Genomic DNA, 27,860 nt, shown 5'->3' on the forward strand with positions numbered 1-27,860 from the left:
TTCCAGATATTTTAGACTACAGCTCCCATAATCCCTGACTATTGGCCATGATGGTTGGAGCTTATGGGAGCTGTAGACCAAACTACCTGCAGGGCGCTAGGTTTAAACTTGGTTTGAGAACATTCCAGAATCTGAAAGCATGGTTTGATCTGGGCTTGTTCTTGCTAACCTTATTTTAAACCACAAGTGAACAAACCTTTTGGTCCCAGGGGCCACATGCAGTGACAAGCAATGGGTTGGGAGTTATGCAACAGGTACTCTTCCACCCCACCCATCCACATCTCAGTGTGCAGGGACAGGGAGGCTTAAACCTCCCCTCCCTGCCCACTGAGATCAAGGAGAGAGAGAAAGAGAAGACCATTGAAACCTGAGATGGTGCCAGCGCAATCCTAGCTTTCAAAAGCTCTCCGTTTTCTTGTGGAGAAGGACATGTCCCTCTTCACCCAAATGGGGAGAGATCATGCTCCTTCAAGCGCACCGAACAGCTGTTTTGCAGGCTGGGAGTATGACCTACCTGGGGATAGGCTTGCTCAGTGGGGAAGTGAATGCCTCTCCTCCACACTGCTATCCCAATCAAGATTGCTGTTTCCCTGCTGCTATTAGTGGCCAGAAAATAATGTTCCTTGCCACCCAGCTAATTAGCTGGGTGAAGGGAAAAAGTGGACAAGGTTCTGTGGACCACAAAGAGTGGTTGTAGGTTGCCCACATGTGACTAAACAAACCATAGTTCATTGAATTCAAATGAATGGGTAAGTGGGTTTAGTTCAAAGTGAATACTTCCACTCACCACCTGGCTCACCATAGTGGGAAATCATTTTAGAACTGAACCTGTCCATGGGGTGATTGAAGAATGAGAAAAGGATGGATTTTTCCTTATCCCTTCTAATAAACATGTGGATGAAGTACAGATTGTGATTTGTGATGTCTTGATACTGAACAATGGGTGGTCATTGCTCCAGATTGATTGGAGAGTACAAGATGTGTGTGTGTGTGTGTGTGTGTGTGTGTGATTTAAGCAACATTCTTAAAAAGTAGTGGCTGGAGCTGATGGAGTTGTAGACCAAAATACTACTGAACATGTTTGTCATGGCTCTTGCTATCTTTTGTATGTATTATCTCATAGTGTAAAATTGCTGTATTTGTTCAGCAAAATCCTCCTGCACAAAGGGTATCAAAATACTATGAAGTACTGAGGCTTTAAAAATTACTTTTTCCCATTCTGCTTCTTTTAACTTCTGCATCTGGCACCTGCAAGCCAGAAGCATGGGAAGATTTGGGAGGGAATTAATGTATTCCTGTACCTTCATTTACCTCCTTGGAATCAGGTATGGTGCAGAAAGCCTGAAATGAGCACCTCACTCCTTAGTTCTTTTCCATCATAACATGTCTTTTGGTTATGACTGTTAAGTAAATCTCTTCATGACATGCACATAATTGCTATAATCTAGAAACTGTAGTGTGTGGAAACAGGTTCTTCAGGACTGGCCCCAGATATTTTACTGCCTGAGGTGGAGCAGCAAATAGCAGCAGCAGCAAATATAATATACTGAGTCAAGATGCATTGTACCCAAGGCTGACAAGATTTTGCTACCCGAGGCAGAAAAGCCCATAAGAACCTGTTCCCGTCAGTAAAAATATAATAATTTGTTGATAGGGCTGGCCCAAAGGTTCTTGTTCAATCAACCTTTCAAGATGTTCAAAAGACTTGTGGGGAAGCTCATATCCAATAAGCCAGGCACAATTGCCAGGGGTGTATCTTGGCACCTTCTTACTGAAGTTTCGCCCGGCACCAGTGAGGCACCAGTGTGGCAAGAGGCTTTCTATAAATGTGCACACTGCAAGGTACTCCCTTTCTACCATAGAACTTGATAGTTGATTTGGTACTAGGCAGTGGCTTCTTAAACAATTATTTGTTCAGTCAGAATGCAATTGTGTCTACAGCAGTGCCCCTATTATGGAGAACAGACTTCCCAACCTGGTGCACTCCAGATGTTTTGGAATAAAACTCCTAGAATTCCTGACCAGTGGCCATATTGGCCAGGGCTGATGCGAGCTGAAGTCCAAAACGTTTGGAAGGCACCAGATTGGAGAAGGCCAATTTCAAACATCAAGGATTGGATCCAGAAAAGGGACATGCATATTAAAGAGAGAACCTCGCGAAACAAATTAGCTTCCTTTTTTGGTGTAGCAATTTCTACTACCAAAAACAAGTTGTGTTTTAAACCTGAGTAGCAGCTTTTGTACTGGGAACTGCTGCAGAAAAAACAAAGTAATAACGTGCTATCCTGGCCCTTTCTCATAAGAATGTAAGAGCCATGCTAGATCAGACCAAGGGTCCATCTAGTCCAGCATTCTTTTCACACAGTGGCCAACCAGCTGACAGAGGGAAATGTACAAGTAGGACAGGAATGCAACAGTACCCTCCCAGTTCTGTTCTCCAGCAACTGGTGTACTGCTGTACATAGGCATACTGCCTCTGATACTGGAGGTAGCGTATATCCATCAGGGCTAGTAGTCATTGATAGTCCGATCCTCCAGAAATTTCATAGACTCATAGGGTTGGAAGGGCCCTATAAGACCATCAAGTCTAACCCCCTGCTCAATGCAGGAATCCAAGTCAAAGCATCCCTGACGGATGGCTGTCCAGATTCATCTTGAATGCCTCCAGTAGTAGAGCCCACTACCTCCCCAGGTAATTGGTTCCATTGTCGTATTGCTCTAACAGGAAGTTTTTCCTGATGTTCAGCCGGAATCTGGCTTCCTCTAACTTGAGCCCATGATTCCGTGCCCAGCACTCTGGGATGATCAAGAAGAGATCCTGGCCTTCCTCTCTGTGACAGCCTTTCAAGTACTTGAACAGCACTATCATATCCCCCCTCAGTCTTCTCTTCTCAAGGCTAAACATGCCCGGTTCTTTCAGTCTCTCCTCATAGGGCCTTGTTTCCAGTCCCCTGATCATCTTCGTTGCCCTCCTCTGAACCCTCTCCAACTTGTCTGCATCCTTCTTAAAGTGTGGCGCCCAGAACTGGACCTGTTAAAGCCATCAAAATTGGTGGCCATCATTACATCTTGTGGTAGCAAATTCCATAGTTTATGCATTATGTGAAGTACTTTCTTTTTTCAATCCGGAATCTCCCCATCAGCCACATGGGATGATCGCTGGTTCTAGTATTATGACAGAGGGAGAAAAACTCTCCTATTCACTTTCTCTACATCATGCATAATTTTGTACACTTCTATCATGTCTTTTCCTGAGCAAAACAGCCAAGATGTAACCTTTTTTCATAGGGGAGTTGCGCCAGTCCATCAGTCACTTTAGATGCTCTTTTCTGCACTTTTTCCTCAACACTACAATATCGTTTTTTACATGTGGAGACCAGAATTGTAGATGCACATCCATCCATCCATCCATCCATCCATCCATCCATCCATCTATCTATCTATCAAATTCTTAATCGCCCATCTAGCTGGTCACCCAGCCACTCTCGGCAATGTACATCAATACAAACTGTTTTAAAACAATAATATGCTACATTAAAACATATTTCTAAAAATACGCTAACCCACCCCAAAAGCCTGCCTGAACAACCACATTTTTAATGCATGGCAGAAGCTCATTAAAGAGGGGGCATGGCAGAGTTCCCTAGGGAGGGAGTTCCACAGAGTGGGGCCACCACAGAGAAGGCCCTCTCCCTCGTCCTCACCAGCCTAGCTGTCCTGGCTGATGGAACAGAGAAGGCCATCCGAGGCTGATCTTGTTAAGCGAGTGGGCAAAATAAAGAGTGGGCAATAGAAGCAATATAACTTGTGCTACAGATGTTACCAAGAAGCTCAGCTTTGCTATCATCTTATGTATACTCCTAATGCTGGACTCCACATTGATTGGGTAAAGTATGCCAAGTAAAAGCTTCAGCATACAGGGCAATAAAGCAAATGCACATGGAATCATCTCTTTTGGTGTACAAAACAGATGGGGTTTTCTCTCTTATGCAATGGGTGTAGGAGCTATGGAATACACAGAGGCCCTCCTCCTGCTCAGTACCTAACCCACACAAAGCACATCCCTGATCCAAAGTCCTAAAAAGGAAAAGCTCCATGCCAAGGCATAGCCACCACCAATAAACCATTAATACTCATTAGCATCTGTTAAGGCTAAGGACCTACACCCAGAATTTGCACAGACCACCCCCATCTGCACTCTCACACTCATGCCAAGCCCACTAGAATGCTAAATACCCCCTCACCTCTGTTGATCCTAGGGGGAAACCCTTCCTTAGAGGGCGCAATCCTATTGGGATAGGCGGCCACTTCCGAACTCGGAGGCAACTGCCTATCCAATGCAGGGCATGAGAAGCATGGAGGGGATCGCCCCCTCTGCACTTCAGCCACCCTGTATTTACGGCTAGACAGCTGATTTCGGCTGTCTAGCCATGGGACCTTTGAGCGCAGGAAGCGGCAGCCGGACAACATGTAGGATGTACCGTACCGGCATTTCTGACTTCCCCGCCCCGACATGCTCCCAGGAACGCCTTGATTTTGTCGCTCCACGCTCCTCTTCCAAGTGTGGAGCGCAAGGGCTGTTCCACACTGCCTATGAGGCAGTGCGGGAGGGGTGGAGGCCGGTTCTCAGGAAACCAACCTCAGAGTGCGGGATCTAAGGTCAGTTCCCGGGAACCAACCTATCCTATGGCCGTCTAGCCGCTGACTAGCGGCCATAGGATTGCACCCCAAACCAATGTTTTAAAAAGGAATTATTTCCAGTAAAAGTTCAGTTCATGCTCTTCTCCCATAGTCCACTTCCCCCCACCATCTTCCCTCCTGCTGTAGCTCAATTGTTATTATTTTATACTTGGAAACTTAGGGCTTGAGGGGACCTATCAAGACAACACCAGCCTTCAGTCCCCCATCAATACCTTTCAACAGAAAGTAATCCATATATTTTTTTAATATTTTATTTTTTATCTTTATAAATGAAATAAACAATACCAGCAACCTAATCGGTAGCTACAGTTTCCCAACAATACAATATTCTTAAGAGGACACAACAATGTCAGAAAGGAGCAAAAAAAAAAGAAGAAATTATTTAGCAAAAAAAAAAGAGAACAAAAATGATGTAATCCTAATTTTTAAGGACCATTGCAATTTTTATAACTGGTGTTCAGGTCTGTAAAATTCATTCCCAGCTCACATCAGACATCACCCCCCTCCCCCGGCAAATGTTCTCTTTGCCTTGGAATAGGTAATATTTGCGGCTCGATCCTTCCCATAGTAACACTAAACTGGTTAACCCATGCTTCTGTGGATCAGGTTATCAACACTCTGGCTCCTATCACCATTCCAATGAGATGCCTAACTAACTCCTTGTGCCCTCCTTATTTGGAGCAGCCTCTCCTCCTCCTGCCTAAACCCCCTGCATACCCTCAGTTTTAGTCCTTCTCTCCACCACCCATAGACTCCTCCATGCATGGAGTTAAATAGCTGCTGGTCCCATTTGAATGTTGTTTATGCGTATACTTGATTTTTTGTAATAAATTAAATCCAATCATTCTAATCTCTGGCCTCACTGCTAATTCACCATTCTAGAGAACCCAACCAGAGATGCTGCTTATTTCCCCTTGGGCACCTCACTTCCAGGTTCAGTTAGGTCATTTTAGACTGTGGAGTTAATGGTCCTATGTGGGGGGGCCTTTAGACAGCCATGTGTATTACCTCAGTTATGAAATACACAACTAACTCCCCACACACCCCATTCCATGCTTTACAACTACTTCTGCATTCCTGATACATTAGAGCAAGCAAAAGAGAGTTTGCAAACCCTGACTTTAAAAAAAAAAAAATCCTCTGTGCATATGCTGTTTCATATTTTAAACTCACTGAAATCATGGCACCATCATGACTACATGAATAAAATTGAGTTTGCTTCTGCTGCCCCTGATGCTAAACACATTTACTTGGGAATAAGCACCATTTTTTGTAGAAAGGGATAATATATTTTAAAAGTACAAATCATAAAATGAGTACCTGTAACCAGGTACATACCAGGTACACCCAGCCAGGTGCCTCCCACTCTATACAATGTTTAAAAAAGGATGCTGTGGCAAGCAGCAACAGCCCCAGTGAGCCTACTTGCCAATGTCCCCATTATCTGCCACTTTCTGGGTGGTTATATGGGGGCCCCTGGGTTGCCAGGTCTTGCACTTCAGCCTTGAGGTCCAGCCCTAGCTGCATTACTGCACACTTCCTGCCACTGTGCCCTTGACTCTAGGTTAAAAAGCCTTTGGCACATTTTACTTGGGCACATATGTGCTGTTAGATTCATATAAACAAGAAGCGGAATATAACTCTCCAGCCGCCTTTTTTCCTTTAGAATGGGAGTCACTATTTGTTGCAAGTACCTGGGGCTTTAGCCCTATCATTCCAGACCACAGGTGGGCAGAAGATAGATCTCCAGATGTTTTGGACCAACTCCCAGAAGTCCCTGCCATCATGGCCAATGGTCAGGAATGCTGGGAATTTAAGTCAAAAACATCTGGAGATCTACTTTCTACCCATCCCTGTTCTAGACACATTAGGCGCACCCAACTATACTTGAAGAAGCCTTATGTTTTGGAAAGGTTGTTACTGAAAGTTTTTTTTAAGGGGGAGTTAATATAAGTCCTGTAGCTTCTATTACAAAAGTGATGCACATCAAAAACATCATTGTTTTGCTCGATTAGACCAAAGGTCCATCTGGTACAGCAATCTGTCCTCAGCCCAAAGAGCTATTTTAGGCATGCAATTTCCCCCCTTAAAACAGCAAAAGCTTCATATGACAGACATCACAAAGTGATTTTCAAGACATTTGCTATGCTGCTTGGGGTGCTAAATCGAAAGCCTCACTGGGCACACAGAGGTAATTGTATCTTACTTGTGGCCTGCCTCTCAGAGAGGGATAGCCAGATGCTTTGGGACTTCATTGTGTAGCAGTAGCATTCCTTCGGAATCCTGCATCTTGATTTTCTTTGAAAATCTTTTCTTCTTTAGACTCTACAACAGCATCTTGTAACAAGCTAAGCAAATGGTTCTGACTGCTTATTCCTGCTTTGCTTGTATAAGATGATGTAAATTTGTTACTAGTATTGTATGCTGCCCAGAGTGGCCGGATAGCCAGCCAGATGGGCGGCTAATAAATCAAATAAATAAATAAATAAAAGTTTAATTGTGAAGCATAACCTGAATCAATAACAAAATGGTTGGTAATGTGAAGTCCCTGGGAAAAAGGCAAGTGTCTTATATTTGTACCAGGAATGGACAGAAAGCTCAAAGTAGCTTTCTTGACAAAATGGTGGTACTTCAGAAGATACTGAAATACTCAATATTTATTGCCTATATAGATTGTATTTGTATCGCACACTTCCTCCAAGGAGATCAGGGTGGTGATTATGGGATTCCCCCATTTTATGTTCACAAACACCTTGAGAGGTAGGTAAGACAGAGACTGAAGCAGTGTCACTCACTGAACTTTTGGTTTTGTTATATATGCTTCTCAGAACAGTTACAAATTAAATAATGAAAGTTAACATACAATAAACAAAGACCTTGTTTCTAAATATCCCTTCTTAAATGAGATCTTAAATTAGTCAATTCTAAAATGATTAAGGGTACAACCCTATGGGGTTGCAGCCCAAAAAGTAGAAGCTTCTATTCTTGGAAGCTTCTGAGTATTCTCTGTGCTGCTACCGGCAGGGCAAGTTGTTGTTGTTCAGTCGTTCAGTCGTGTCCGACTCTTCGTGACCCCATGGACCATAGCACGCCAGGCCTTCCTGTCCTGCGCTCTCTCCCGGAGCGTGCTCAAGTTCATATTCCTTGCATCCGTGATGCTATCTAGCCATCTCATCCTCTGCCGTCCCCTTCTCCTTTGGCCTTCAGTCTTTCCCAGCATCAGGGTCTTTTCCAGGGAGTTTTCTCTTCGCATTAGGTGGCCAAAATATTGGAGCTTCAGCTTCAGCATCTGTCCTTCCAATGAGCACTCAGGGTTGATTTCCTTTAGGATGGACTGATTTGACCTCCTTGCAGTCCAGGGGACTCGTAAGAGTCTTCTCCAGCACCACAGTTCGAAAGCATCAATTCTTCGGCGCTCAGCCTTCCTTATAGTCCAGCTCTCACAGCCATACATTACTACTGGGAAAACCATAGCTTTGATTAGACGGACCTTTGTCGGCAAGGTGATGTCTCTGCTTCTTACTATGCTGTCTAGGTTGGCCATAGCTTTCCTCCCAAGGAGCAAGCGTCTTTTAATTTCATGGCTACAGTCACCGTCTGCGGTGATCTTGGAGCCCAAGAAAGTAAAATCTGTCACTGCTTCCATTTCTCCCCCTTCTATATGCCAGGAAGTGATGGGGCCAGATGCCATGATCTTCGTTTTTTTAATGTTGAGTTTCAAACCAGCTTTTGCACTCTCCTCTTTCACCCTCAACAAGAGGCTCTTGAGATCCTCTTCGCTTTCTGCCATTAGGGTGGTATCGTCTGCATATCGGAGGTTGTTGATAATTCTCCCAGCAATCTTAATTCCGACCTCTGATTCATCCAACCCGGCATTTCTCATGATGTACTCTGCATTGAAGTTAAATAAGCAGGGTGACAATATGCAGCCTTGTCGTACTCCTTTCCCAATTTTGAACCAATCGGTTGTTCCATGTCTGGTTCTGACTGTTGCTTCTTGACCCTCGTACAGGTTTCTCAGGAGACAGGTAAGGTGGTCTGGTACTCCCATCACTTTAAGAATTTGCCACAGTTTGTTGTGATCCACACAATCAAAGGCTTTAGCGTAGTCAATGAAGCAGAAATAGATGTTTTTCTGGAATTCTCTTGCTTTCTCCATGATGCAGTGAATGTTGGCGATTTGATCTCTAGTTCCTCTGCCTCTTCGAAACGCAGCTTGTACTTCCGGTAGTTCTCGGTTCACATACTGCTGAAGCCTAGCTTGTAGGATTTTGAGCATCACCTTGCTGGCATGTGAAATGAGCGCAATTGTGCGGTAGTTTGAACACTCTTTGGCATTGCCCTTCTTTTGGAATTGGAATGTAAACTGACCTTTTCCAGTCTTGTGGCCACTGTTGAGTGTTCCAGATTTGTTGGCATATTGAATGCAGCACTTTAACAGCATCATCTTTTAGGATTTTAAATAGCTCGGCTGGAATACTGTCATCTCCGCTAGCTTTGTTGTTACTAATGCTTCCTAAGGCCCACTTGACTTCACTCTCGAGGATGTCCGGCTCAAGTTCAGTGACCGCACTATCATGGCTATCAGGGACATTTAGATCTTTCCTGTATAGTTCTTCTATGTATTCTTGCCACCTCTTCTTAATCTCATCTGCTTCTGTTAGGTCCCTGCCTTCTTTGTCCTTTATCATGCCCGTCTTTGCACAAAACGTTCCCTTGAGATCTCCAATTTTCTTGAAGAGATCTCTAGTCTTTCCCATTCTGTTGTTTTCCTCGATTTCTTTGCATTGTTCATTTAAGAAGGCCTTCTTGTCTCTCCTTGCTATTCTCTGGAACTCTGCATTCAGTTGGGTATATCTTCCCCTTTCTCCCTTGCTTTTCGCTTCCCTTCTTTCCTCAGCTACTTGTAAAGCCTCCTCAGACAGCCACTTTGCTTTCTTGCATTTCTTTTTCTTTGGGATGGATTTCGTTGCTGCCTCCTGAACAATGTTACGGACCTCCGTCCATAGTTCCTCAGGCACTCTGTCTATCAGGTCTAATCCCTGAAATCTATTCCTCACCTCCACTGTATATTCATCAGGGATATGATTTAGGTCATACCTGAACGGTTTAGTGGTTTTCCAGACGTTCTTCAATTTAAGACGAAATTTTGCAAGACGCAGCTCATGATCTGAGCCACAGTCAGCTCCAGGTCTTGTTTTTACTGACTGTATGGAGCTTCTCCATCTTTGGCTGCAAAGGACATAATCAATCTGATTTCGATATTGACCATCTGGTGACGTCCATGTGTAGAGTCGCCTCTTGTGCTGTTGGAAAAGAGTGTTTGCTATGATCAGCATGTTCTCTTGGCAAAACTCTATTAGCTTTTGTCCTGCTTCATTTTGTACACCAAGGCCATGCCTGCCTGTTATCCCGGTGATTTCTTGACTTCCTACTTTAGCATTCCAATCCCCTATGATGAAGAGGACATCTTTTTTTGGTGTTAGTTCTAGAAGGTGTTGTAGGTCTTCATAGAACCGATCAACCTCAGCTTCTCGGCCTCAGTGGTTGGGGCATAGACTTGAATTACTGTGATGTTGAAAGACAGAGGCGATTTTTGTCTCAGTCCTCCTTTTTTACATTTTTCCTCTAGGTGGTTCACTGAGCCTGTCTAGAGAGGTTGCAATGCCAAGGGCAGGGCTTGGACTGGAGAGGCCACAGGACCTCTCCCCTGCCTTCCCCACCCACCAGAACAGCCCGGTTTGACCTCTATGAGGTCACTTGGGAAGCAGCCACCACAGGAGGCTGTGAGGGGGCAGGCAGGTAGGGGGAGGGATTGGGATCCAGAGTCCTTCTCTCGAAGTCATAGGAGTGTCTATGGCATCAGGAGGGGGACTCCAACATATCTTATGGTCTCTGAGATGCTCTCCCAGGGAGCATGGAATTGCTCTCGAAGTTGATTAAATTATGCCCAAGAATATATCAGGATTTACAGCATCCTGAATTCTGTTGTTCTAAAATAACACAAAGACTATTTTTCAAAAACTTTTTTTTCCTACTGCCTCCCTTCCCTACCCTTTGTCACTTTAATCATATTAATCATATCTTCACTATTTTTCAAGTAGGAGTCACCTTGGCCACAAAAAGTGAGTGTAAGAGCCACATTAACTTACTACTAAAATTAACACAGAATAAACAAATGCAAAACTTACTTTAATATTTTGGACTTCAGCTCCTATCACCTTTGGCCAGCATGGCCAATGGTCAGGAATGCTGGGAACTGTATTCCAAAACATCTGGAGGACGACATTATGGAAGACTGATTTAATGTATCTGCTGCCCCTGCCTCTGCCCAGCACACATACACACAATGGCCTTTGTATAGTCTAATTGTTTCTAATGGGCATTCTTGTCATTTGTATGTACATCCCAAAATTTAGGAATAACTTATATTTGGATATCTGGTCTGCTTTTACTGAAGTTTACGTGTAACCTATTCTTTCTCTCTCTTTTTTTCCCCTAGAATAATATTTGTAATATTTGAAACTGAGGATTTTAGAATATGTCGTTATATTTTTAATTTTTTTTTGGTTTTGTTATGTTTTTATTTGTTTTGTTAGAACTCACAATAAAAAATGATTTAAAAATAATAATTAAGGCGTAACTCAAGAAGCAGTACAGCTTACTTTGGAGTAAGCGCCACTGAACCCAGTGCATCTTTCTTATGACAGGACTGGGCTGTCTGTTATGAGGGATGATATGTAGGCAGGAGAGCCATATTGGCTGGAGCTTGAGAGGAGAGGAAGGAAGGTACTTCAGAAAATCCAAGGAGGAATGGAAGCTCCCCAGGCATTTCACTGCCAGTTTGTGTGAGGATTCTCTCCATACTCTTGGGCACCATCTGCAGGTCTCTGCCTGCTGTTCCACTTCACTGGGCTCTTATGAGCAAGGAACTCAATCAGGGGACTGTATTTATTAACGCTGCTGCAGCCCTGCTGGCTCTCCACATTTCCTTGTGAGTAAGCCCTGCCTCACTGAACTCAGTGAGGCTTTGTGTCTCAGTAAATATGCCTAGGGTCAGGCTGCACCTGCATATTCCACCCAGGCTCCCCTTCCCATTACCAGTGGAGGCTGGTGGCTCCAATGTCAGCAGAGTGGAAAATCCATTCTGGGTTTCAGTCAGAACCAGTACGAACTCTAAAGGAGCTATCCAAGATGCTGAACCCAGTTTGGGGATAGGGTTCAGCACCTTGGATAGCTCCTTTAGAGTTCTGACTGGTTCTGACAGAAACCGAGAGTGGATTCCATGCCGTACTGACATCAGAGTCACCAGCCTCCACTGCCTATTTTGTAATCAAAGTATTAGTTGCAAACGAATATTTAAAACCAAAAAAAGAATTTGTGGCCACTTATTCATCTAAAGCAAGGGTAGGCAACACGCAGCCCATGGACCGCATGTGGTCCTCACCATCCCCCCCGAAATCGGAGCAGGGGAAGAAAAAAATCGGCGGCTTGCCAGCAAAATTTGGTAGCAAACCATTACAGAGGCTTACTAAAGGCAAATATAATTTGAAACCCACCATTTCCCCCCTCTTTTTGCTGCAGGAGCAGGAGTGCAGACCACTGGGGGGGGGAATTGCCCCCCAAACCACCCACTCCTGATCTTAATAATTGATATCTTTCCCACCCAGGAAACATACAATTGTGCCCACTTTGTTAGATCTCTTAGGATGCAATCCTATTCATCTTTAGACAGAAACAAGTCCCACAATTCCCAGCATGCCCCAACCGCCATAGCTGGCTGGGGAATACTGGGACTTGTAGGACTTTTCTCAAAGAAATTGTAGGACTGCATTCAAATAAAAATGAACCCCTCTCATGTATTAATCATATGGAGGGATTCAATGGGTACAGGGAGGAGTGGCACATAGGCTTGGTGTGAGCAGGAACCTTGATCACACAGGTTTCCAGCCCACATGGAAGCCTATGCAGATGTCCATCCAGGCATAGCGTGTGGACATCGGTGGAGCAGGGCCAAGTAAATACATGATCTCAGGGATGGGACCAGATGTATGGCCACACTGCTCCTTTGTACCTGTGGAGCCCCTTCATGTGATTAATGAGTGATGGGGATTGTGGGCTTTCTCTGTTCAGATGTTACATTTCAGACACTATGAGAGAGGGAAGGAAGCACAGGAGTCAAATTACTGATCTCAGTGGCAGTAGGGAAAAGTGGCTGAGGTAATCTCTGCTCTAAACAGGTCTTTTCACTTCCAAAAATGTTTAAAGCTCTCCATGAGTGTTCATTGTGTCTCATAAATAAACTTTTGGGGTTTTAATTCCAGTGAGAAGTTTCAGCTTCAGCGTTACTGAGCTCTAGGATAGTCCAGAAGCTTTTCACCTGGAGCAGACTAATATGTGTTAATTATTGTGTACCAGTGAGACATTTGTATTGAGATGCAACATCGTTAAAAACAAAACACCCACACACCCAAGACAGGCTGAACCTGTGACAATAATGTAAAACTGTATGTCTCCTTTTTAAAATCAGGAATGGGCACCTCTGTTTAGGCTTCCCTAAACTGCTGAAGTTGAAGACTGTGAAGTAAAAGAAAGACTTAAAAAGAGGAACGTATAATCAATTCAATGATAAAAACCTGCCGGTTTAAGACCAGACTTAAGGTTATCTCATGTTGCTCTACAGGTGTTATTTTTATAAGCAGTAGAATTTTGAGGCTTATAATTGCAGAACCTTTTTTGTGTGACTCATCTTAATTAAAGGGGTACTCCTGTGTCTCTTTAATAAAGGAAGGTAAGGCAGCGAATCTTAAGAACAAAGAACTGGAGTTAAAAGCAAAGGAGGACTGTCAAGATATTAAATCCCAAAAACTTGGAAATATCAATATTTGTTGTTGTTTTTTAAATAATTCTTAAGTTTATTTAGACAAACGTATTTATTCTCTGACCTCTCACTGTTATGTTGTTTTTATACTTTTGTATGCCAATACTGAATAATTTAAAAGAAAAGCAGTTTATGTTTTAAATACCTATTTGAAAATCAGGACCTGTTACTAGTATATATAATTTCCATTGCAGTCTTGAACATTTATTAAGGGCGCAATCCTATGGCTGCTAGACAGTGTCTAGACGGCCACAGGATTTTTGGTTTCTGGGAACGTTACTCCCCGCCCCTGCTACCTCATAGGCAGCGTGGTTCGTCCCTGTCTCCATGTTCATAAGAACAGCACGGAGCAGGAGAAAAGGGGACATTCCCGGGGGTGGGGAGGGGACCGCAGAAGCATTGTTACCACTCTTCCTATGCACCGTCCAGCTAATCAGCTGTCTAGCCGCAAATGCAGGGCAGCTGGAGCGGGGAGGAGAGGCTCTGTCCACCCTGTATTGGATAGCAGTAGAGTAGTGGCAAATTCAGAAGTGCAGGGTCCCTTCGTGACAGTCACAGCCACACAGCCTTCTAAGATTGTGCAACCTTTAACTGGAATCCAAAAACAGTGCAGCTGAGAGTAAGGCAGTGGTATTTCAATTGGAGGTCTGAGAAAAAAATGCAGGGGTGTTAAAATCTTTTTCGCTCACTCAATCACTCAAACACAAACATTTTAGGTTTTCAAAATATGATACTCTATGGAAGCTTCACCCTCTCAGCTCAGCCCTCATGAACAGATCCCTTCTCATTTAAACAGCCCCTTTACACACTCCCTTAGCGCCTCAACATTACCCATTAGCCTTCCCTAAGCTCCTTCATTATACCTCTTCCCTTCCCCCAACAGAAACATTCACACACCCAGCTGGATTGAACTACACATATACATACACATACACACACACACACACACACACACACCTTTCTCCCCTCCCCACATCTGATTTTTTTTCTGTTTCCCTCCCCTCCATCAGGGTTTGTTTGCCCAGATACATGCCAACCTTGTACCAAAAAGTGTAGCTTTTGGCAATTCTGCTTACTGAAGAAATTAATGTTCAAGAATTAACAGTGCAATCCCATGAGTGTTTATTTTGAATTAAATGTACAGAGATCTTGGGAAGGCACCTAAGGCTGCAGTCCTATGCACACTTACCTGGGAGAAAGCCCAATTGGCAATTCAACATAGTCGGACTGACGTCTGAGTAAACATGCATAGGATTGTATGATAAATCCTAAAACCTGGCACAAACCAACTCTTACAATGAATATTAATAATTCAAAAGCTGAACAAGACATCATCTTGCTTCTCATTTGCATCACCCATCTGCCTCCATCTTTTTCATGCTCATCAAGATGTGAAAGTTTTCCATAACATTTCTCCAGCCCCCTCCCCGCCGCACTGTAAAGCACAAAAAGGCACCAATCCTAAACACACTTACTGAGGGAGCTGGTGTATTGCTGTGGCCCTGTTCTCCTTTCCTGCCTTGGAATTGTGGGAGTGGGATAGGATGGTGCTCTAGCTGGCTCTGCTGCTTTACTTAACTAATTTATTTAAAGACCATTAGGGTTACTGGTAATGTGCACTTTAGGCCCTCACCCTCTGCAGGAACAGCCAGGAAGAAATGCAGCAGGCTGCAGCCTTCCCCAACCTGGTGACCTCCAGATTTACTAGATGACAACTCCCAACAGCTCCACGTGGCATACTGGCTATGCTGGCTGGGAGGGGGGATGATAGGATTTGCAGTCCAACACATCTGGAGGGCAGAAGGTTGGGAAAGGCTGGGTGAGAAACGTGATGGAGAAGTTCCGCGGACCCTGCCCAGAGCTGTGTGGAGGCAGGTGAGGCAGCCACTGTGTCAGAGCTCCCAATATCCACGTACGTGTCTTCTCAGAAATAAGCATATAGATTTCAATGGGGTTTATTCCCAGGTATTTCTTATCATTTTAATTTAATTTTTAAAATTTCATTTATTTTTCACCCATATAGACTTCCTCCTTCTCTCTGCCCTCCCCACGCCCCACGCCCCACCCCACTGCCTTTTTTGGCTGCTGCTGCCACCCAACACGCTGATGGAGCTGACCTATCTGAGTCTGATGTTGGCCAGCGTGTTCTTGGGCGCGTTGTGTCTGGGTTGCCGCCGCTCTACAACTGGCTGGGCTTGCTGGGGGCACAGGATTGATGATCAGGATCAGTGTCTCTAGCAAGCAACTTAGCCTGGCCCACGTGCTCCCGCCCTTCCCCGAGACTGCGCAGTCTCAGGCGAGGTGTGGCGGAAGCTTCTCCATCAATCCCTCTCTGAGCAGAAGGCGGGCTGCAAGAGCAGGTAAATTAACCCTTTGCCAGGCGAGGCTGCCTTGCCCAGGTGGCCTCTCAGGACAGGGGAGGGGGGAATTCGCCATTCTTCCTGCCTCATGCCTCGAGCTTTGGGGAGAGCAGTTGCTGTAGCAGCAGCAGTGCCCGCTCACAACAGCATCTCAGGCTCTTCCAGCTGCCTGCCCCACAGCGGTAGGCTGGGAGTGGGAGGGACCCAGCTGCGACCTGGCTCTTACAAAAGTCCTGGGTTTTCATCCCGGTGAGACCGCACCACCACTGCACCCCTGATGGACAGTCAGCTGCCTCTGAAGTCAGAGGCAGCTGACTTTCCCCATAGGATTGCACCCCAAGGGTTTTTACATTCTTCGTACCCAACGTCGTCGTCGTCGTAACAAACTGAGGTGGCACATTATATTTCCCTTTAACAGCTGCCCTATGGCAAAAGGCCTGAGGCCACGTAACGGTTGCATTTGCATTAACCACGGTTTGTTGCTTTAGCCATGAATTGTCTTGCAGACAACTAGCAAAGAAACCATGGCTTGTTTTCCCTCTTTCTGGCTTGCTTCTCCTGCCCATTTTTGCCAGGAGTTGTTACAAAGCGAGAACAGAAGGCGCAGCCGCGCAAGAGCTGGGTGTGCCCCAACCCTACGCAGACGCCCAAGCTCCAACGCAAAGGGCACCACGCGAAAGAGTGAAGAGGCTCTGAGAGCGCGTGAGTCACTCCCAACTGACAACGAACTGGCAACGGCAGAGGCACGGTGCTCGCCCCCGAGAGCCGTTTGCCTCGGGGTTACACCACAGGCGTGTGCTGACCCGCGTCTTCATCGAGCCGGACAACTACGGAGGATTGCCTCACTTCTGAGTCGGAGCTTCGTGCTTGCGACACGCAACGGGGCCCCTCCTCCAGAGGCCAACGCCCCTCTCAGCCTGTGCCTGCGCGCCTCCCCCGCCTCACGAAGGCAGCGGCGCCCACCCGCGCACCTTTCCAGCCGCCAGGCGCGTTCCCTCCGCCGCCGCTCAGAGAGCCTCCCCGCGGCCCGCCCCTTCGGCTCCTGGCGGAGTTGCGATTGGCCCAACGCCGCCGCCTCTTCTGGCCGAGTCCTTCTCGTGCCGCCTCAGCGATAGAGAGCCTCGGAGTCGGCGAGGTGGCGCTGGCGCTGGGCTTCGCGCGCCCTTTCTCCGCGGGGTACACAGTGAGTGGCTTTGTCTGTACAGCCCGTGGGGGGTCGGAGCCTCTCCGTGGCTGACGTGGGGAGAAGCCTGCAGAGCCTTCTGTGGGAGGGAGAAGGCACGTGGTCGTGTCGGGGGGCGTTTTATGTTCGTACAAGGGCGGGGGCTGGCTGGCTGGCCGCTCTCTGAGGGGAGGCATCCGCCCTAGGCTAGCAGACCTTCCTCGCCCCCTCCTTGGCTGGCCGAGGTGCGGGGAACGTGCTCGACTTGGCTCAGTAGTTTCTCTGCTGTCCAGCTTCAGTCGGGGGAAGCAGCGCTTCCCTTGACCCGGGGCTGGAGCCTGTCTCTTCTTCTTCTTCTTTAAATACCTCTAGCCTTCAGATTCCTGAGATAATAGCAAAAGTAGACGAAAATCGCAGGTAGCCATATTTGCTCATTAGCAAACAATCCCCAGCCGACATGAGCCTTGGTTGTTGGGATCCAAGGAAACATCAGGAAGTCGTGGGTGAGCAAGCTTTCGCGTTCACCGTAACTGCTCCTCCGGCTGATGTTCAAAACAAAACCAAAAACAAAAAAAAGGAGAGGGGAGAGAGACGATTGCCAACTTTCCTTTCCCTACCCCCGCACACGTTTTACAGTGATATGTTAACGTTGCTGTGGGATGATAAGTATATCAGAATACGTGCAATGCGCATCTGTGTTTCCACTGTGAGCAATCGGAATTTCCAGGTTAAGTTAGAAATAGAATTGTTAGAATTGACATCTCTTGTCACTTGACCAGCGGAGTATGGTTGGGTCAGCTTGGATGTGCAGGCATATTGCTGCTTTGGCTTCACCAGAGGGTGGTAGCCCAGAGCCTTTTCTGTTCCCTTCTCTTTCTTTCCTAGTCCTCTCCTGGATTTATTCTGTGGAGCTGCCTTTTGAGTCTAAGAAAAATGCCCACTTGAATTATACCTTCCAACCTGTTTATCCTCCCTCCTTGGAGGCTAATGCAGGAGAGCACCTTATCAGCATGGCTATAGAAGTCAATAGGATCTAGGCAATCAAACTGTATGCAGGATTTCAGGCTAGGCATTTAGACATTAGGTATGTGTTAAGGAGTTGTGTTGTAAGTTTGTGTAAGGCTGTCAAATTAAAATGCAAAGCTTTAGAATTGTAATTTTCTGCTCCATCAGTGTTTGTTTGGACAGGGCAGTTCTAAAAGCTCTAGCCCAGCAGTAATATACAAGGAATGTAAATTGTAGCCTATATATAAAGTGTGAGTTTGAGTGAGAGAAAACATGCAAGTAAGTCTCTTGTTTTCTCTATATGGGTGTAATTATATATAAGTTGACCGATTTCTGTCAAAACTAGCTGTTGCTTCAGCTATTAGAAATAAAGCAAGCTAAGGGAGCAATCCTCTGGCCCGTAGTCAGTGGCTAGACGGCCACAGGTTATGTTGATTTCCGGGAACCAACCTCAGAGCCCTCTGAGGTCGGTTCCCTGAGAACCGACCTTCCCCCGTCCCACACTCCCTTGCAGGCAGCTCAGAACAGAGCGTGGAGTGGCGAAAATGGGGTGTTCCGGGGCAGGGAAGGCAGGAATGCCAGTATGACACATCCTATGTGTCTTCTGGCAGCCGCTTCCCCTGCTCCACCTTTCCACAGCTAGACAGCCAAAATTGGCTGTCGAGCCACAAATGCAGGGCCACTGAAGTGTGGAGGGGACGATCCCCTCCACGCTTCTCCTACCCTGCAATGGATAGGCGGTCACCTCTGAGTTGGGAGGCAGGTGCCTATCCAGGTAGGATTACTCCCTAAGTGTGGCAAGGAGTATTCACTGATTCAGGGCCCTGGACAAAAATGTGAATTATTGACTAATTCTTGAAAGTAATGATTATTCAAACTAAATTGTTGCTGTTAAATTGTGGATAAAACACATCCATAATGCTTGGCAATACTTGATGGTGTCTTATTGATAGAAGTTTGTCATTCTACATACATTTTAAGTTAGGAACATGAGTATAATCCAAGTGTACATTTCATTAACTTTTGCCGTGGTTGGGGAATTGGAGAAATCTAGGACAGAATACATCTGTGTGAAATACTGTATTCACCAAAATACATTTGTTTGAGTTCTGAAAGTTTAAAAAGTTCATTGAAACACTCTTGAAATATTTAGTGTGTGTGTCATGGCTTCCATTCAGTTGTAGTTATCCTTCCGCTGATGGAAAGCTCTTTGATCCAGTCAAGGTGACTTTTGCAAATTCACTCTTCTGCAGCCCCCTTGTGCCACACTCCCTGCTGTTCCAAAGGATCCCTCAACCCTCTGGATCTTGGATGATGCAGGGGGCTAAAGAGGGAAAGGGAAATCAGGGAAAATTGCCTCCCCCACTCCCTTTCTACTCACATACGCTTTTACTGGATCAACGGCCTTCTATCAGCAGGAGGACACAATCAGATATAACCCATTATGTGTAGCATGTTTGTTACTTGTAAACAAACTGGAGTGACTAACCATTCTCTTGCTTTTTCTGTCACCTAAACCAAATATTTGCTTCTTTTAACAGCACATGCTGATACATCCATTTAGTATGTATGATTCATATGTGGATGGGTTTAGTGCAGGAAGCACTAAATCCTTGCAATGCATTGAATTTAACCTTATTCTGGTGGATAGTTCTAAGTAATCCTATTCTGCCCTCTGTGCCAGGTTGTGCCTCAAACTTCAGTGAAAACACTCAGTTTAAGCAAAAATGCAAACCAGGGCAGGACTATGTCTGCCAACCTTCCAATAACGAAGAGCTGTGTGTTCTCTGCACCTATAAAGAAAATCTCTACCTGCCAATAACCCATACTCTTTGTCAAGAAAAGCTGGATTCTGTGTCTTTTATGAATGAGCAAACTAAGCAATTTTTCATAAATTTGTTTATGCGTGTTATCCATTTCTGCTCATCAGTGGAAGCAAGACAGTGAAGATATGCCTCTTGATAAATAAAATCTTGCTCACTGTTCTCTCTGGCTTCTAGAAATTCAATAGGCATTGTCCATACTCTTTCAAGCCTATCTTTATAGCCTTAAGGTTTAGAAACTTGCTTTAAAAAAGAAAGATGAGATTTTTCAGGATGCTGAATTCTGCATTCAGTACCAGGGTCTATATTTGTCAGATGTGATTTGTGGAATACCTAGAACTGTGTTCTGAGAAAACCTCAAGAGAAAAAAAAAATGGACTCCCAAGGGAATGCAGTGGGTGACAATTGTAAGACAGGTAAGGATTTTAGTAGTACAGCAGGCTGAGGAGTTTTTGGCCCATTGCTCAGGGAAGAAGGAATCCTTGGAAGGTGGGCTTCTACTGGAATTGAGATGCAAAGTGGATAGTCACTGAAGAACAGACTGAGAGTTCAGTCAGGCCCAGATAAAACTGAGTGAATTCCCAAATTAAACTATGATAAGAGAGGTTAAGCTATAGGTCCTAAGGCCACTGTGATTAGAGATTTCCTTTCCATTGAAACTCTGGGCATCCCATATGCCAAGAGTGTGGAATCGGTCACACCCCAAGTTATATACAGCTTAATGGTGTTTTTATATAGTTGGCTTAGTAGAATGGCAGTGACTGTATGTACAATAAATGTTTCACTGGCTGGTTTAATTTGACAAAAATAATTTTTCTTTTGTCAGCTTAAACAAGGCAGTAGCTGTGAAATTCAGTCAAACGTATTGCTGAATGCTTTCAGTGCTAAAAAAGGGGATAGCATTACCACCTCTAGAGGCCTAAGCTAAAATTTTAGAATGTTTTTTCACAGGTCTTGTAATACCAACTAACTCTTGAGAACATCATCAAATGTGTATGTTTTCAAGAAGTAAGCAAGTGCTGAAGTTTAGATTATTAGACTTTAGATTATTTTTAATTTGTACTGGTATTTGCCTTTACTATAGGATAGTAGTGACGGTATGCTAGTTTAATGAGTTTGCGGATCATAGATCCTATGTGTAAAGTTTATACTGTAATTGGAGTACACAGTTAGTACAAAATAATGTTTAAATTAAGACTATGATATTATTTTGTGTTTAAAAGGTTCTGTTACCTACCCAGAGCCTACTCTGTTTCCAAGTGTTTGGATAAGTATCAGTACTGGGGGGCGGGGGGGGGGGAAATAAGCTAGTGAATAAAATACACTCTAAAATCAACCTTGTAAATAAGCCCATATTTTTTTTACTTGACTGCTGGGGGCTGTTAGATTGCCAGGGCCAATATCAGCACCTGGAATATTTGGGGCAGCTTCCAGGCCCCCCCACTGATACCTGCCCCAAGCCCCTCCTCTTTACCTTCTTTGCCTGGCCTGATTTCAAATGATGCTGAGTTTAGTGGGTCCCGGCCGGCTTATCTAGGAGCAGTGGCAAGCAGCAGCAGAGCCTTGCAGCTGGAGGCTGCTATATTAATTTCCCACAATGCCCTCATGTAGACTGGGGCATTATGGCCCCTCTGATAAAGGAGGGGCCCATTAGATAGCACTTTGTCCAGGGCCTGTAAAGAGCTTCATCCCTCTTGTTGCATTTCCATGCTGCATGCGGAGGAGGGGGCTTCCCTCCTCTAGCAGCCTGCTTGGTTTCTTTGGATGCACGGAGCACTCCATCCCTCCTCTGCCAGCCCATTCAATTGCCCACATGGAATGCCTCATTTTCACGCCATTCGTGGTCACCTATGTTTTCTAGGCTAGTGCTGCTCTAAAATATATCACTTTTAGAAAACATAATCATGATTGTAAAAGCAATTACATTTTCAAAGTTTGTTAGGAGAACAAATTGGTTTTGAATGTTCTAGTTTGGTTTGCGTGAATAGATGCTATGTATGCATAAGACTGAACTTCTTATATGCATAAGGCTCTTTGTATTTACTACTTTTAAAGAATTTTATCCTGCTTTCCCCCTTTTTACCCTGCTTTTCCACTCCAAAACAGGAGTCGCTCAAAGCAGCTGGCACATTATAAAAATAATAACTAATCATTAAGTTAAAAGCAGCCGCAGACAAAACATAAAACAGTCAATACCTAAAACTAAACAACAACAGAGTCAAATACTTATTTAAAGGGAAATGTCTTTATTGCTTGTGTAATACAGATAGAGACAAATGACCTAACCTCTGGGAGCAGGAAGTTCTGCATACAGGGCACTGCCACTGAGAAAGCCCCCTTGTGCGTTGCCACCAACAGTGCCTCTGAAGGCAGTGGCACATGCAAGAGGGGTACAGAAGCTGATCTTAAAATATTGACATGGAAGGAGACGGTCCTCCAAGTAGCCCTGTCCCAAGCTTTTCAGGGTTTCAAAAGTGGTCATGAACACCATCAATTGCACTTGGAAACGAACTGGCAGCCAGTGCAGCTGATACAACAAAATGTACAATAGAGGTCACATGAATAAATTCAGTATGTTTTTTCCTTCAAAAGTTAGATAATCTTGACTACCTGTTGCCCATATTTCAAGTTGTTTTGGGTCATCTTTATTACAATTCAGGGAGCAGGGCATTATTCTAAAGGATCTTATCTGCCTCACTCTGTACTGAGTAGATGCTTCAATGAACAGTGTGGGGTGCACTGATGCTTTTTCTTTCCCTGTCCTAGCACTAGGATCTTGACCATAAACTATGGTTGGCATTGGTTTTCTCAAATAATTATTGACTTACATGTGAGAATTGAATCTTCCACTTGAATTTTGACTTGCTAACTAATGTTTTGTTTTTACAAATAGAATTAATCAAGCAGTTTGTCACCTCGAATACAGAAGGTGTTTCTACATTAACCAAACCCTCCGCCTCCCAATCCACATCCTTTCAGGTGCTTCCTGCTTTTAGTTTCTTTGCAGGATCAGGAAGGACTCCTTTACATGGAAGACACATGGTTTGAACTGAGGCATGTGTGCAAAGGAGCCAGGGGGGTGTCTTGTTTTCGGAGCTTAACTTCTGCTGTACTCTTTTCTCGCAGCCCCTAGGAAACCTCTGACTTAATTCTGAGTAGAAATAAAATGTAACATTGCGCCATAAATCTGCAACCCTCGGCACACTTATGTGGGAGTAAACCCCATTGAACTCAGTGGGACATACTTCTGAGTAGACATAAGGTCGCCCTGTAAGTCTGCAACCCTCAGCACACTCACTTGGGAGTAAGCCCCACTGAACTTAATGGGGTGCTCTGAATCAACAGAGGACGTTGCTTCTGAGCTTGGTGGGGTGGAGGATCAGATGTGTCTCCCTTCATTGCAGAGAAGCATTTTACCCTCTTCTCCCTCCAACTGAGAAATGTGCTCAAGCATTTACATGGCAGACACCTGGGAATCAAGGAAAGTTCTTCCTCAGCAAGACTTGAGCGGAGGCAGGAGTTGCAATTGGCAAGCGATTCTTGCCCTTGCGCCTGTCAGATGTGTTCCTGCATACCCCGCTCCCATTCTCAATGCCTTCGTCATCCTGACGACGTGCACCCCCAGCAACTGAAAACAAACATCCATAGCAGGGCAGACACAGAGGTTTCTTCTGTTATTGGAGAATTTGACGGGGAGGTCATGGCGCTCCTGTTCCGTGGGCTGAAAAAAATATCACATTTCTAGAGTTTGGGGAAAACATGGGATAGGCTGGGGAAAATTGCAGGAGACATCCTGGGGGGTAATGGCATCTTCTAAAGAGCCTGCAAACTTCTGTGACGGAGCCATCTCAATAGCAGGATAAAAGCTCTGTGTGATGAACCCCAGAGTGGAAAGGACAGTATACTTTTAATTATAGAAAACAGGTGGTACACATTTTAATAGTGGTGTCTGTATTACACATTGTCATCTAATCTGTTTACTCTTGGGCTAATGTAAACAGTGTTTTCTTTGCATAGCGACTTTAGATTTGCATAGCAGGTTTTGGAACTAGTTTGCTGACAGACTATATAAGTGAAGGAAACCTATCAATCAATTAGTGCGTTCTGAAGGTAATTGCTGGAGGACCATCCCGTATATGGAAAAAAGCCTTTCTCTGGACATACTATTGTGTGGTGGTAGCAAAAGGTCATGTGCATTTGAGGATGAAACCTACAATGAGAAAAGTTACTACAGTAGACCACTACATTTTCATCTTCTTATAATGGTGCGTGGTAAGAGGCCGGACCAAGCTGTAAAACATAAGCTTGCTATATTGTCATTAGTCAGAAAGCAACAAAGGCCTTCCAAGATCTTCTGGAGTGAAGAAGAGAAATATGCATTGTGTAAATACTTTTTAAAAGTGAAATAACAGTCCGGTCAGGCAACCTTTGAGGGGGTCTGGCCTGACTGTTGCAAATGGATACTGACAAATGTCATAAAACTCTGTAAGGATCATAAAACTCTTAATGTTGTGAATCCATTGGCTTCCCAGGGACAATATACCCCTAAGCAAATTGTCTCATGTATATGTTGTATTACAAGCATTTAAAATGGAATTGATTGTCCAGTTCATTATCATTATTATAGCTACAGTTATCCATGCTCTGATAACTTCTCGTCTGGATTACTGCAATGTGTTATACATGGGGCTGCCTTTGAAAATGGTCTGGAAACTTCAGCTGGTCCAAAACAGGGCAGCAAGATTGTTAACAGGGACTGGCCAGCAAGCTCATATTACGCCAGTACTTTTTCAGCTGCACTGGCTGCCAGTCCATTTCCGGGCCCGATTCAAAGTGCTGGTATTAACATTCAAAGCCCCTAACGGCTTGGGGCCAGGTTATCTGAAGGATCGCCTCCTCCCATATGTGCCTGCCCAGACCTTAAGATCATCCTCCACGTCCCTTCTCCATGAGCCCCTGCCAAAGGAAGTGAGGCGGGTGGCTACCAGGAGGAGGGCTTTTTCTGCTATGGCACCCTGGCTGTGGAATGAGCTCACTAGTGAGGTTCGCCTGGCATCTACTTTGTATTCCTCTCGGTGCCAGTGAAGACTTTTATTTTCCCAGGCATTTTAGCTTTCTAGACTTTTAGCTTTGCTGTTTTAAATCTGTATTTTAAATTCCTGCACTGCTGCTAGGTTTTATTGTAGTTGTATTGTCATATTGTGGTTTTAATGTTCTATATATTTTAAATCGTTTTATTGTGTGCCATTTGGTTTTAATTTTTGTGAACCACCCACAGAGCTTCGGCTATTGGGCAGTATAGAAATGAAATAAATAAATAAAATCAAAAGCTTGACTTGGGCCTGGGGGAATGGAGCCCTGAACCAGACTGGGTTTGGAGGTAGCAGTAAACTGACTGTTATTTCAAACTAAGCAATGCCGTTTCCCTCTCCCAGTACCATATACATCACTGAATGGGTGAGTAGATGAAAGGAGAGGGGAGTCTTCTCCTGTTCCCCTTTGGGGATCTATTGGGATGGGAAGGACCAAGGACAAAAATTAGGTCAAGTTAGGGAAAACAGATTTGTCATGTGGGTCAACAGTATAGATCTCTCCCGCTCTCTGCCTCAGTCTTCCTTACTGAAGTTTCTTGTGAGCCTTCTTTTGTTTGTAATGAAAGTAGCTTCTCGATATGTGGAAAGCAGCAAGGGATGATTTATTTTTAAATATTTCTATCTAACCCTTTTGCCTGAGAACAGGCTTCCAAGGCAGCTGACATTAAGCAAAAATACATTGTTTTTCAAAGTCAGCGGTGATGTATGAAGGCTCGGAGAAGGGTGATGTGTATGGGGTTTTGGGGGGGGTATGGACAACTTAATGGAGGATAGGGCTATCAAAGGCTGCTAGTCATGAAGGCTATATGCTACCTCCAAGATGTGAGGCAGCATGCCTGTGAATGCCAGTTGCTAGCGAACAACAGTGGGAGAGGGCTATTGCCTTCATGTCCTGCTTGTGAGCTTTGCATAGGTAACTAGCTGGCTGCTGTGGGGAAAAGGATGCTGAACTAGATGGGCCTTTGGTCTGATCCAGCAGAGCTTCTCTTATGAAAAATGCCCATTCCCCAGGTCTTAAGTTTTGCTATTGAAACTGTTTCAACTGCTGCTGTTCAATATCCTCCACGGAACTTTAGGGGAGAATAGCACCCTCCCTCATATGTGCCACCTGGTAAGCAAGGCCAGGTAACACCAAATGGAGGTGGGCACTGTAAAGGAAAAACTGGAGGCAAATTTCAGGGTTGAATCCCTCCTCCCAGTTCAGGGCCTCAACAGAGTCCTGTAGTGTGAGAAGGTTCTCTTTGCTAGTGAGACAAGATCCTTCCATTACTGGTAAAGTATGGTGTGAACGATAGGCATACAGCTGCTAGATTTGTAAGTATGTCTTTGCTTGGCTGAGTGGAAGGTTTGCATGTGTGTTAAACTTTCTTTATCTTCCTTTAATAGATGCATTTAGTTTATGTCGTCATTTTAGTCCTTTTTTGTAGAATTTAAGTGAATTTGAGTGAGCGTGAACATTCTAACTCGAGTCCTCAAAGGAACCTGACCTACAACATCCAGGCCAAACTGAGGCTGTTTAAAGTAAGTGTGCCCAGGTATCCAATATTGGGGACCCTGAAATTTTAGCCTCCAGTTTTTCCCTTACAGCACCTCTTCACTTGGGAAGGTGGACAGTGTTCAGCTCTTTGTTCCATGGGGGTGGACTGCTGAAGGCTCTGGAGGCACAATAATGAAAAATGTCCACTCCTGAGGCTTTAGATGCTGCTGCTTTGGCTGTCTCAACTGGAGGAGTCATACATTCAACTTAACAACAACAATTGAAACCTTTCTGGTGTTGTGAGTTCTCCCAGTTTGGCCATTGTGAATGAGCAGCCAGGGGTCTGACAAAAGAATGCAATGTTTATTAATAGGTGTGGAGTTTGCAACACGTGCTCTGTAGAGGTGGGTGAGGGTAAACTAGTTCTTTTTGGAGTTTGAGTGGTCCGAAGGAAACAGAGCAAAAGTGAGCTGAGAGGTTATTTTATTTATTAATAATACATATATGCCACTTAATATAAAAATGTTTCTAAGCAATTAACACATAAATATTAAAAATTCATTTAAATGCACTATTAAAATGATTTCAATTACAATAACAATGCAAATACATTTAAAATAAACTACTGAGACAGGATAAAACTACAGTAACAGTGCAGAACAGTATAAGGAGCAGGAAGATGGAGCAGCAATTAATTATGATTAATTGCAATTAATTACAAGTCAGAGAAGGCCTTGGTGAGCAAGTGCGTTTCCAGGAGGCGTTGGAACATACCGCGTTTTCTGCCTCCTGAACTGCATGGAGGAGAGTTTTCCAGAAGGTGGGCGCTGCCACTGAGAGGGGCCACCTTCAAGATACTGCATGGTGACATTCTTTTGGTCATGGAACAACTAGCAAGGCCTCCTCTGAACTCAAAAGTTGGCTGGGTATATATAGGGGAAGGCGGTTGGCTAGTTATCCTGGTCCCAAGTTGTGTAGGACTTTGTATGTCGATAACATAACCTTGAACATAGCTCAGTAGCTAATAGGCAGCCAGTGCAGTTTGTTTAACACAGGTGTTACATGAGCATATCTGGGTGTTTCACTGAGCACCCTAGCTGCTGTATTCTGTACTAGCTACAGCTTCTGAACCAGACACAAGAGCAGCCCCACACATAGTGCATTTCAATAGTCTAATCATGAGGATATCAGTGCATGGATCACTGTGGCTAGGCTGCCACTACCCATGAACAGGTGTATTTGGCACATCAACTGAAGCAGATGACTGTTCGCCTGTTTAGGTGCACAGCAAAGAAGACTGCTTTTTTTTTTTTAGTCTTTCACACATGCAGACCCAGAATAGATCAACATACATTTGT

The 27,860-nt window shown here is 44.6% G+C and overlaps 1 protein-coding gene across 2 annotated transcripts in view; it reads left to right on the forward strand.

Annotated features, from left to right (window-relative positions):
• The first annotated feature begins 17,065 nt into the window (after positions 1-17,065).
• The window catches only part of TNFAIP8 (TNF alpha induced protein 8), a 69,094-nt gene continuing 58,299 nt past the window's right edge, over positions 17,066-27,860 (forward strand). For both annotated transcript variants that reach the window (XM_084833938.1, XM_084833937.1), the window contains exon 1: positions 17,066-17,125. The gene's annotated coding sequence lies outside the window, so the exon portion shown is untranslated. The remainder of the gene's footprint in view (positions 17,126-27,860) is intronic.

The sequence above is a fragment of the Heloderma suspectum genome, chromosome 2 (assembly GCF_057233095.1).
Source record: "Heloderma suspectum isolate Gila_16-S chromosome 2, 16-S_ref, whole genome shotgun sequence".
NCBI classification, from domain to species: domain Eukaryota; kingdom Metazoa; phylum Chordata; class Lepidosauria; order Squamata; family Helodermatidae; genus Heloderma; species Heloderma suspectum.